Consider the following 12,518-nt stretch of genomic DNA (forward strand, 5'->3'; position numbering starts at 1 on the left):
ATTTTAAAGAGGAGGGAGAAATGTAGCATCCTCAATACCCTAGAGTTGAGAGGAGTGTTAAATCGAGAGTAAATGTGTTAGAATTTGAGAAGGTCATAAAATAGAAATTATCAGTGTTAGTAGAGGGTGAAGATAGATACTTAAAGTAACTGAAAAGACACGTATGCTGTGAAAAATAAATCCGAGGTATTAACTAAATTGTAAGAGAAATAAATCATACTGTAACTCATTGTTATTGTCCGAATGGACTTCATTAAAAACCATTGTGGTGTCAAAACCCACATCTCAAAACCTTTCAACACTTAGTTACACCCTATTTCCCCATCTTTATCAATCACACCTCATATATCTAACATAGGTACACATTCAAATAGACTATACTCATTTTCTTAACCAAATCATGCTCAATACACATTTCAAACACACACCACACCACACAATCACGTATCACAGTATACATCTCAAACACACATACACAGTTGCTTTACAAAACCATATGCATCCATACCTATAGTCCATTACATACCAGACTCACGAGGACACTATATCAAGATCTCACACATATTTTCAATAGTCATTCAAGTTTTATTGATACTAGAACATTGATCACAAAAGATTTATCTCGAAAGACTTGTAGGAGTCGATATTAATGACTCACCTACTGCCAGCTACCAACTCCAGACTTAGACATTTAGTTCGAACCAGCAACAACAACTGCTTAAAGAACATGAATTCACCATTAAAACCAATTTACAGTCAAATGCTAACATTTCATCTACAGATAATCCCTATGCAGGGCTTCTTATTCATAACTTACATTCTATATACTTTATAGCATCTCTTAACACGAATAGTTACCAAACTTACTAGGAGATGGAACACCCTTTGTTTATTTTAAAAAACTTTAGCTTCCAGTTTAAATAAAAAAAACAACTAGAAAATAACATTTAATATTTAAGAAAAAAGAAAGAATTAAAGTGTAACATCCTATATTCGGTCCAGCCACCGGCTCCGAGCTATAAGGTATTACAACTATAACACTTTGACATCATTCATAATTTAATTAAAAATAACCAAATAAATTCATTTGTAATCATTTTTCCATGTTATTCAATTAAAACGAAACTTAATTTGAGCTTACGGAACATTTAAAATAAACTTGGAACAATTCTCTATTAAAATGAAACTTTTAAAAAGTTGGAGTAAAAAGTGAAAATAGGGGTCACACAGCGGTGTGGCGAGGCCGTGTGACAGAGCTAAACCTGTGTGGCTCAAAAATATGGTCGTGTAGCCAAACCATGTAACAACCTGTGCCCGTGTAACATAGAGTCAAACGGTCGTGTCGCCTGGCCATGTAACTCTCTATGGCGTGTGGACAAACCTGCACCAAAAATCAAAGAGGCCACATGGTCGTGTCATCCAACGGTGTAGGACACACGACCATGTAGCAGACTGTGTCACAGACCATGTGTGCCCAAACTTCCTTCAAACTCAAGTTGATTCACCTATAAATTCTTAAACTCCAAGCCAAGCATTTACCATCTCATAAACCTAATAAAAAAAAGTACCAAAACATGTCAAAATATGTCACTTTACATACAACTTATGTGCCTAACTAATATGCCCTCATTAGCATCACAATTCAAATATAAGAAAAATCAACCATTCATGACAAGACTTTTATACTTAAACATATTATTATCTAAACACTTATAAAGCCAATCAAACATTAACTAACATCATCACATAAGCACTTATTACATCAAAGTTGCTTATGGTAAGAACCAAAACATGATCATTATCTTGAAACAAAAATATCCTACATACATGCCACAAGTAACCAACATTCAAGCATCAAAATCTATTGAATCAGATGATGGTAGGTGTGAGCTCCCGTTGATCAAATCTGTAATACCCCAAAAATTACTATAATAAGAAAGATATTACCCTTGACATAGAAAAATAAGTATATAAAATGACAAAAAGAGAAATTTTGAGTTATGTCAACATTGGGAAGTATATTATGAAATATTAATTCAAGAAAGGACTAAATCGCAAAAGTGAGAAAAGTTTTGTGGCCCAAGAGTAAATACTCAAAATTTGAGGGGTTAAAGTGTAAATATGAAAAGTTGAAGGACTAATAGTGAAAATATTTTAAGGGTGGAATGATCTAGAAACTAAGGAAAATGGATGAATTAGGACCAAGTTGAATAATTGGAAAAAGTATGAGGGGTTAAATCATAATTTTACCAAAATAAGTGATGAGTCAAATGAGGAATTTTGAAGAATCATAGGGGCAAAATGGTCTATTAGCAAGGAAGATAATTTTGAAGAGTAATGATGATGTTGGTGATATTTTAGACTAATTAAATAAATAAATATTAGTTTCTTAATATTTTGATTTGATTTTTAATTATATTTTATTATTAATTTATTTAGTATATAAGGAAAGAAAGATGAAGAATTCTCTTCGTATTTCCATGCTACCAATGTGAGAAGAGAAAAGAAAGAAAGAAATTTTCTTTTCTTTACAATTTGGTCCTTTCACCAAAAATCCATCATTTTCACCAAGAATTTCAAGAAATTTTCATAATTACCAAGAAAGTAAAGTGATAAGGAGAATATGGAGAACAAGAAAATCACCTTGAATTTAAGAAAATGGAAGTTGGAGGAGAGAGAAAATCAAGTTAAAGATTGAAATCAATAGGATAAGGCAAGAACATTAAGATTTCAATATATTTTTAAGTTTGATGTTATTGAAAAAGCATGAAAATGATGTTAAAGTAGAGTTTTCTTATATATATATGTTCTTGATATGTTAGTGAAGGGAAATAAGATGAAGTGATGGGAAATATTGTAGAGAAAAGAAAGGAGGATGTTATAAACTTGGTTATCAACATTTTGCACTAAAATAGTTTTGGACAGCAGCAGTAGTTTGACTTTGAAAATTCACCCAAAATTGTATAAATTGAATTATAGGTTAATTAAAGTATTAAATTAAATCCTATTGAGTCTATTTTTACATAGAAGAAACGTTGTAAGAAAAATAATTTTATATTGTGAGATATATGACTTTTTGTGAGACAAGGTCAGATTGATTTCGGGTTCCCCTATTCTGACTTTGAAAAATCATAAAAAATTATAAAAAATAATTAGGGGTTAAATTTATATTTTTAAATTATTAATTAGTCTATTTTCAAGATAAACAAACACAAACATCATCCAAATCCCGTATTAAGAGATAATTAATTTTTAGCGAAGAAAGGTTGAAGCTGTCAAATAGCAGAACACGGATAAATTTGAAGATTTTACTGTACTTATTGGTTAAAATATAAATTCTTAAATTTTTATGGTAGAAATATATTTGAGTCTAGTTTCAAAAACATCAAGCAGATCTTAATTTAGAATTATGTAGCTCAAGATATAAATAATTTAGTGACTATGACTCAAGTGGACAGCTTTGATATGAACATATAAGCATGTTATATACTAAAAACTAAATATTCTAACATATATATATACATTAAGGATGTGGAATGGAGAGGAGGAAAATATATATGAATATTCAGCTAACATGGGTTTCCATTAAAACTGGCTAATTTGCATGTTTTAGGCTCGGGTACTAAATTGAATAAAAGTAAAATTTTAGGGGAAATTTTGTAAAAATGTCGAAAATGACCAAATTCCATGAAATGAATTGTTTTATTGTATAATTTAATATATTGAAATAAATTATTAATATCAAGTGGGTTTAGAGCTTTAATTTTGTTGTATAATGATATTATAAAGTGATTTTGTTAAATATTAATGTTAGTATCAAATTGTGAAAATAGTTAAAATATTAGGGTTTGGTATTAAATTTGTATTTTATTAAGGGCTTTATGATAGCTTAGAATATTTGTATAAATTAGTAATTGAGAAAAATTAGTTGATTTGATAGATTAACTAATTAAGGGACTAAATTGTAAAAGTTGTAAAAGCTAGGGTAATTGTGTAAATTCAAAAAATTGAAGGTTATAAATTGTGAAATAAATTGGAACTGAAATATATGCTAATGAATGAGTAATTTTATATTTTAGATCAAGATTGCGTATATACTTGTGAAAAAAGAAAAATAACGGAATAGTCTCTAAACTCTTGCAATTATTATAATTCAATTCAGGTAAGTTCATATGGTTAAACTTTTACTGTTTGTATATTAAATTGATGAATGATATTATGTATTTATTTATATCTATTGATGAAAGTAAAATATTGTTAAAATTATGGATTTTGAATTGAATGCTCAAAATGAATGGAATGCGGGATTGAGTACAATCATTCTGTAGCAAAGGATGAATTGAAGGTAAATGCAAAGGATGAATTGACAAAAAATTACCCAAGTTACCCGAGGTTCAGCATTTTTTGCAAACATTCGTGTTTATTTTCCGTTTAGCTCTTACGAGCTTCCGTTTAGCTCTTACAAGCTTCCGTTCAACCCTTATGGGCTTTCGTTAAGCTCTTTTGAGCTTTAGTTTAACCCTTATGAGTTTTTGTTCAGCTCTTACGAGTTTCCGTTCAACTCTAATGGGTTTTCGTTTAGCTCTCATGAGCTTCTGTTCAGTCTTCAGGCTTTTGAAAACGATGTACTCATATTCGTAAGTTGTTCTTCGAATGGTAAGTTATCAGGAGTTGTCTTGGATGATATATGTATATGAAGAAACAGTAAAAGATGATATGTATCATGAAATGTATATATATATCAATATCTTGATATGTTGATACACGAAAATTATGTAAGTTGAGATGAGTAATAAATTCAAGCGTGACATGTTGGGATAATAAGGTTATTGATGTTGAAATTATATGAAATATGTTCAAGTACGCTAACAAGTGTTGTTGTTTGACGTTTAGGCAAGTGCCAAATTTCTGGTTGAATGGTAATATGTTTAATTACAATATGCATTGAAATAGTAAGTGCTAAAATGAAAATATGCTTGTGATCATGAAAGAGTGGTAAGGTTTAAGCTATGCAATTTCTTATGAAATGAGTTATCATGTGATTAATTCGAAAAAGGTCTATGTTTAAATGCACTAGCTTGTAGCTATGGTTGAATGATATGCTTATGACTGGTGTGTTATGCATATGGAATGAGTGTGAAAAGTAAAGAAACCCAAATGAAAATAAAGAAAATTTGGACGAGTTAAAGTTGTTTAAAATTATACTATGTTAGGAATAATATGTATAAGTGATACTGTAGATTTATTCGCTTGAATTGTTAAATATAACTTCATGAGTATTGTGGTATCAATATTGGATTATTTTTTTATATGTATAAATTCCATATTTGAAAAGAAGTATTATGATTAAAGTTTATACGAGCTTACTAAGCATTTATTGCTTATGAATTTGTTTTCCTTTACCTTTCAGATTATTGGAAGCTCAATTGGGTTGGAAGCTTCTTGGAGTTGTATCGCACTATCCATCGATTCTATCGGTACTTTCGAATGTTTTGATTTTGGTTATAATGGCATGTATAGGTATTTTGTTTAATGATGGCATATATGTAATTTGTTGAGTTTAGCCAGTTATTTTGGCTTGTTTTGGATGTCTAATTATGGCTTATTGGTATATGTAATGTTGATTGTAGATTGACATAGAATTGGGTGAGAAATATGACTTGTAAAATGGCCTATTTTCGTCCACACGGGCAAAGACACGGACGTGTGTCTCAACCGTGTGTGACACACGGCCAAGTGACATAGCCGTGTGTCCCATGTATCTTAAATTTGCACAAAACAGAATGCTCACACGGTCTAGCACACGGGCTTATGAGTTGACCGTGTGACCCAAGTCAGTATACTCACACGGGCACGGACACGAGTTGAGACACGGTCGTGTGTCCCTATTTGGAATGCCCACACAGCCTGAGACACGGGCATGTCTCCAAACCGTTTGAGTCACATGGCCGTGTGACCCTTGCAATGTTGAAAATTTTAAATATTTCTGAAAAATTTTCTGATTTTTTTACTTAGTCCCTATTTGTTTCTAATGCATAAATTTAAGCCTCGAGGGTTTGTTTAAGGGACAGTATGTATGATTTTGATTGGTTTCTAATATGAATGCAAAGATGAAATGAAATGTCTGATAATTAATTTTTAAACTCCGGTAATGCTCCATAACCTTGTTCCGGCGATGGATTCAGGTTAGGGGTGTTACACAATCAGCACGTTCCGAACGTCTAAAATCTATAGAAAAATAGTAACACGAGTAAGTATATAAAATACTTAGTAAGCTTTTACAATTTAAACAAGTAACTTATCTTATTCATTTAATATTTAAATGCAATTCGTTATTCAAAAATATTTTCCCTATCATGCATAACACAACAACGTCAAAAGTGTAACACCCCGAACCCGAAACCGTCATCGGGGTCGAACACGAGGTGTTGACTGGCTTTACCCTCTTACAAAATTTATTTTCCAGACACTGCCCAATCTGTGTACTAGTCGTTTTAAAATTCATATCTTGAGTTTCGTAACTCGAAAATCAGTTTCGTAATTTTTCCCAGAAACTAGACTCATGTGCCCATCTATGTATTTTTTTCTAGAATTTTTGGTTGGGCCAATTAGTACAGTTTATTAGTCAAAGTTCCCCAAGTTGCAGGGGTCGACTACACTGACCTTTGCCCATTACGACTGGGATATCTCCCTGCACGGGGCTTCAATACTGTTGCCGTTTGTTTCTATGGAAACTAGACTCAGAGAGGAATCTGCACATATATGGTACGACCCCTAATTATCTCTGGTTAATTTATAATGAATTTCCAAAGTTGGAGCAGGGAATCCAGAAACCGTTCTGGCCCTGTCCCACTAAAATCTGATTATCTCTTAATATACTGCCCATATGATCTTTTCGTTACTTCCTCATGAAAACAGACTCATCGACCTTCGATTACATAATTTATTCATCAATTAATTCCACTCCTACTATTTTTAGTGATTTTTCAATCTCATGACACTGCTGCTGCCAGCATCTGTTACGAAAGTAACTAGGTCCATTTCATGCCTACCCTCGATCCAACTCAATCGAACATTCATGCCATTTTCGCATGGCTTAAAGTTTACATGCCATAATTCAAACACAACGTACTAGCTTATACATGCCAAAATGATCTTCTAAGCACACTAAGAAGAAAGTACCAAAACTAGCTATCTGGTGTGATGACTTCGTTGACGGCCCGACCCCGCAAAAATTGATGAGTCCAAGCAACCTATAATGGGTGACAAGGAAACACCGGGTGAGTTTATAACTCAGTAAGTCATAAGCAATGCTCTACTATACATCAATAACATTATCACAAGAGGAATAAAATGGAATGAGACAATTTACTCCATCCATACCGAACCATACCATAGTTCCACCAACCTACCGATTCAATTTCATATCAATTCATGCCTTCACAATTCATATACTCATCAATAGGACATTGAAGCATTTTCATAAATCAATTTATTTTCGTTACAATCAAACCACAAAACGGCCTTTCACCCATCCTACGATAAATTTTTATGTACGTGACTTCAAGTATAGTTGTCACATAGGTTCAACTTACCGAGCTCAACACCAAGTATGCGCATAGCACATATTAGCCATGTCCTCAAGACACTTACCCGATCCGCTGTCCGCGATCAGCTCAATAGTGTCGCACACATAGTGTCCATAATGATTCACGAATGTATATTGAGCCCGCACACTCAGTGCTATATAATCAACTCGCACATTTAGTGCCACGTAATCAAATCGCACACTTAGTGCTACATAGTCAAACCCGCACACTTAGTGCCGCATGGTCAATTCGCACACTTAGTGCATCATATTCATTTCGCACACTTAGTGCAACAAAGTAGAATCGCACACTTAGTGCTGTACAATTTAATCCCGCGCACTTAGCGCCAATCTCATGGTCATAAATGGTTATCCCGCACATTTAGTGCCGAGATCAACAACTCATTACATCTCACCTCATTTATTTCATTCAACAATTTCATCATCACATACGTACATTTATTCATTCCATTCAGCATCAATACACAACATTATGACCATTGAAATAATACCAACTACATGCTTAATGACTTACCTCGTGTTGGGTAAGACGGTTCCAACTCGGCTACTCGATAACCTTTTCTTTGCCTTTGCTCGATTCACCTCCTTTAGCTCCTTGAGCTATATCAATAATTTAACTAGTTTAACCACCTTGCTAAATATTTACAATCCAATCTCACATGTATATGCATGTTAGTATATTCGGCTAATAATCTCATGCAACTACCAAAGCCGAATCAACTAAATATGCTTATGTATACACACATATATCATCATCGAAATCACCTAAGCTTAGACATCGATTTTTAATTTCAAGTAAGTTGCCGAATGCAACCTTACTAAATTCTCATGGATTCAATATACCATTACCATGAAATCAACAACCAAATTCATAGACAATTTAGGAAAATCACATTACAATTCTCATATTCAAGCAAAGACCATGGCCGAATGCACATATGACCTCATAACAAAATATTGAACCTTTGGTTGCCCAATTAGCTTAACATCCATCAAATTTTTAAATCAAGAAGCTCACCTCATCTATAATCAACTCTCAATGCCCTAAGGCATCAAAAACAACATCAAAGAAATACAACCATCCATGGCCGAATGTCCTAGCCGAATTGTTTTAATCATGAGTAACATAACAAGCATAGATCGTGTTTATGGATATACCGTGGCCGATTCAAGCTAATCACCTCCAAAATCATCAACCATTTTCGTTGCATATAACATATATAAACATGAATAAGTTTCATATAATCCCTTAACACATTAATTTCTTTCATCAACAACCTTTTCCTTGAACACTTTCTCATGACCGATTGCTCATGTTATCAACAAGATTCAAAGTTTAAACATGGGCTATTTAAAACATGCATGCATCTCAAAGACAACATCAAACATACCTTAGTCTAACCACCACCATAGCCGATTTTTCTCAAGCCTTTTTCCCTTCCTTTCTTTCCTCTATTCGGCCAAGGATGTTCAAGAATGAACTCTCTTTTTTTTTTTGTTTTCTTTCTTCAATTCACGGCAACAAGGGGGGGTGAGACCATGTACTCTTTTTTTTTTTCTCCATCACCCTTCTTTCATTATTTAATCACCATGCTTCTTATTTTATTATTCTTAACATGCATCACTAGCATAACATGTTGGAGACATGTTTCCACCTATAGCATGGCCGGCCACTACATATTAGGGAGGGGGAATTTGACATGCAAGTCCCTTTTTCTTCCACATGCACTAATAGGTCCTCATGCATTGACCTATCACATTTTAAAATTTTCTCATATAAGTCCTATTGACTAAATTCACATGCAATCGACTAAATCGAAGCTTGAAATTTTTACACATTCATGATTACATATTCTAGACAATAAACATCACATTCAAACCTTTCGGTGACTCGGTTTAGCGGTCCCGAAACCACTTCCCGGCTAGGGTCAATTTTGGGCTGTCACAACTCTCCCTCACTTAAGAAATTTTCGTCCTCGAAAATCTTACCAGTAAATAGGTTTGGATATCGTTCCTTCATCGAGCTCTCGGGTTCCCAGGTTGCTTCCTCGATCCCGTGTTTGAGCCACAACACCTTAACCAACGGAACCCTTTTGTTTCGCAACTCTTTCACCTCACGAGCTAGGATACGTATCGGTTCTTCTTCATAACTCATATCGGCTTGAATTTCAACCTCTGATGGGCTAATTATATGCGACGGATCAGATCGATAGCGTCGAAGCATCGAAACATGAAAGACATCGTGAATCTTTTCAAGCTCAGGGGGCAAAATCAATCTATACGCAACTGGCCCCACTCGTTCGGAGATTTCGTACGGCCCAATGAATCTCGGGCTCAACTTGCCCTTACGGCCAAACCTAAGTACCTTTTTCCAAGGCGAAACTTTAAGGAACACTTTATCTCCCACCTGATATTCAATGTCCTTCCGTTTCAGATCCGCATACGATTTCTGACGATCTGTGGCTGCCTTCAAACTTTCACGGATTACTTTTACTTTCTGTTCAGCATCTTTAATCAAATCAACTCCGAAAATTTTACTTTCGCCAAGCTCGGTCCAAAACAATGGTGTACGGCATTTACGACCGTACAAAGCCTCGTAAGGTGCCATCTTAATACTTGATTGAAAACTATTGTTGTAAGCGAATTCAATCAAAGGTACATACCGTTCCCATGAACCACTAAACTCAAGGATGCAGCATCTCAGCATATCCTCGAGTATCTGAATTATCCGCTCGGATTGACCATCGGTTTGGGGATGAAAAGCGGTGCTAAAATGCAGCTGGGTACCCAAAGCTTCTTGCAATTTCTTCCAAAATCGCGAGGTGAATCTCGGATCTCTATCCGACACGATAGAAATAGGTACTCCATGTAATCTCACAATCTGAGAAACATACAACTCGGCTAGTTTATCCAATGAGAAATCCGTACGCACGGGGATAAAGTGAGCCGACTTAGTCAGCCTATCAACAACAACCCAAATCGCATCCTTCTTACTTGCGGACAATGGCAGTCCGGACACAAAGTCCATTGTGACTCGGTCCCATTTCCACTCGGGTATCATGATCGGCTGAAGTAACCCTGAAGGCACTTGATGTTCCGCTTTCACTTGTTGACATATTAAACATCTCGAAACAAAGTCGGAGATGTCTCGCTTCATACCATGCCACCAAAACCGACGTTTCAAGTCGTTGTACATTTTCGTGCTCCCCGGGTGAATTGACATTCGGCTACAATGGGCTTCGTTCAGGATCATCGGAATGAGTTCCGAATTCCTTGGAACGCACAAACGACTTCTAAACCTCAAACAACCATCATCATCAATCTGAAACTCCGATTCCTTGTTTGGAACACACTCAGCTCGTTTTGCAACTAATTCATCATCGACTTTCTGAGCTTCATGAATTTGATGAGTCAATAGTGGTTTGGCTTTTAATTCAGCTACTAACACATTGTCAGGTAGAACAGACAAGTGTACATTCATCGCTCGCAAAGCAAACAGTGATTTCCGGCTTAAGGCGTCCGCAACCACATTAGCCTTTCCCGGGTGGTAATCAATGACAAGCTCATAATCCTTCAACAATTCAAGCCAACGTCTTTGTCGCAGATTCAAGTCCCGTTGAGTCATCAAATATTTGAGACTTTTGCGATCCGAAAACACATGGCACTTCTCACCAAACAAATAATGTCGCCATATTTTCAATGCAAACACAATGGCGGCTAGTTCGAGATCATGGGTCGGATAATTTCTCTCGTGTGGCTTCAATTGTCTCGACGCATAGGCCACAACTCGACCTTCTTGCATCAATACACAACCCAACCCGAGTAGGGATGCGTCACTATAAACGACAAACTCTTTACCCGATTCGGGTTGCACCAAAATTGGAGCTTTAGTCAGATGAGTTTTCAGTTGATCGAAGCTTTTCTGACATTTCTCCGTCCATTCGAACTTAACATCCTTCTGAAGTAGCTTCGTCATTGGTGTGGCTATCATCGAGAAACCTTTGACAAATCGTCGGTAATAACCGGCGAGCCCTAGAAAGCTCCGGACTTCGGTAACATTTCTCGGAGGCTTCCAGTTAAGTATGGCTGAAATTTTGCTCGGGTCAACCCGAATACCCGATGCGGATACCACATGACCCAAGAAGCTAACCTCTCTTAGCCAGAACTCACACTTACTGAACTTAGCATATAACTGCTTATCCCGCAAAATTTGCATCACTAGCCTCAGATGCTCAGCATGTTCGGCCTCATCTCTTGAATAGACCAAGATGTCATCAATAAACACAACTACGAACCGATCCAAATACGGCCTAAAGATCCGATTCATCAAATCCATAAACACCGCAGGGGCATTAGTGAGCCCAAACGGCATCACTAAGAACTCATAGTGACCGTACCTCGTTCTGAAAGCAGTTTTGGGTACGTCCGAATCTCGAATCCGTAACTGATAATAACCCGATCTCAAATCTATCTTTGAAAACACCGATGCTCCCTTTAATTGATCGAACAGATCATCTATACGCGGTAACGGATACTTATTCTTTATCGTCACTTTATTCAGTTGACGATAGTCAATGCACAACCTCATGGTTCCGTCCTTCTTTTTCACGAACAATACTGGTGCACCCCAAGGCGAGAAACTCGGTCGAGCGAAACCTCTATCCGTCAATTCTTGCAACTGAGCTTTCAACTCTTTTAACTCAGTTAGTGCCATACGATACGGAGCGATCGAAATTGGCGTAGTTCCAGGTACAAGCTCAATTCCAAACTCTACTTCCCGAACAGGTGGCAAACCCGGTAACTCTTCAGGAAAAACATCCGGGTATTCACAAACCACCGGCACCGATTCGGGTTTCTTTTCTAACTCCTTGTCATCAAGTACATACGCGAGGTATGCTTCGCACCCTTT

Source organism: Gossypium hirsutum, chromosome D07 (assembly GCF_007990345.1).
Source record: "Gossypium hirsutum isolate 1008001.06 chromosome D07, Gossypium_hirsutum_v2.1, whole genome shotgun sequence".
Classification (NCBI taxonomy): domain Eukaryota; kingdom Viridiplantae; phylum Streptophyta; class Magnoliopsida; order Malvales; family Malvaceae; genus Gossypium; species Gossypium hirsutum.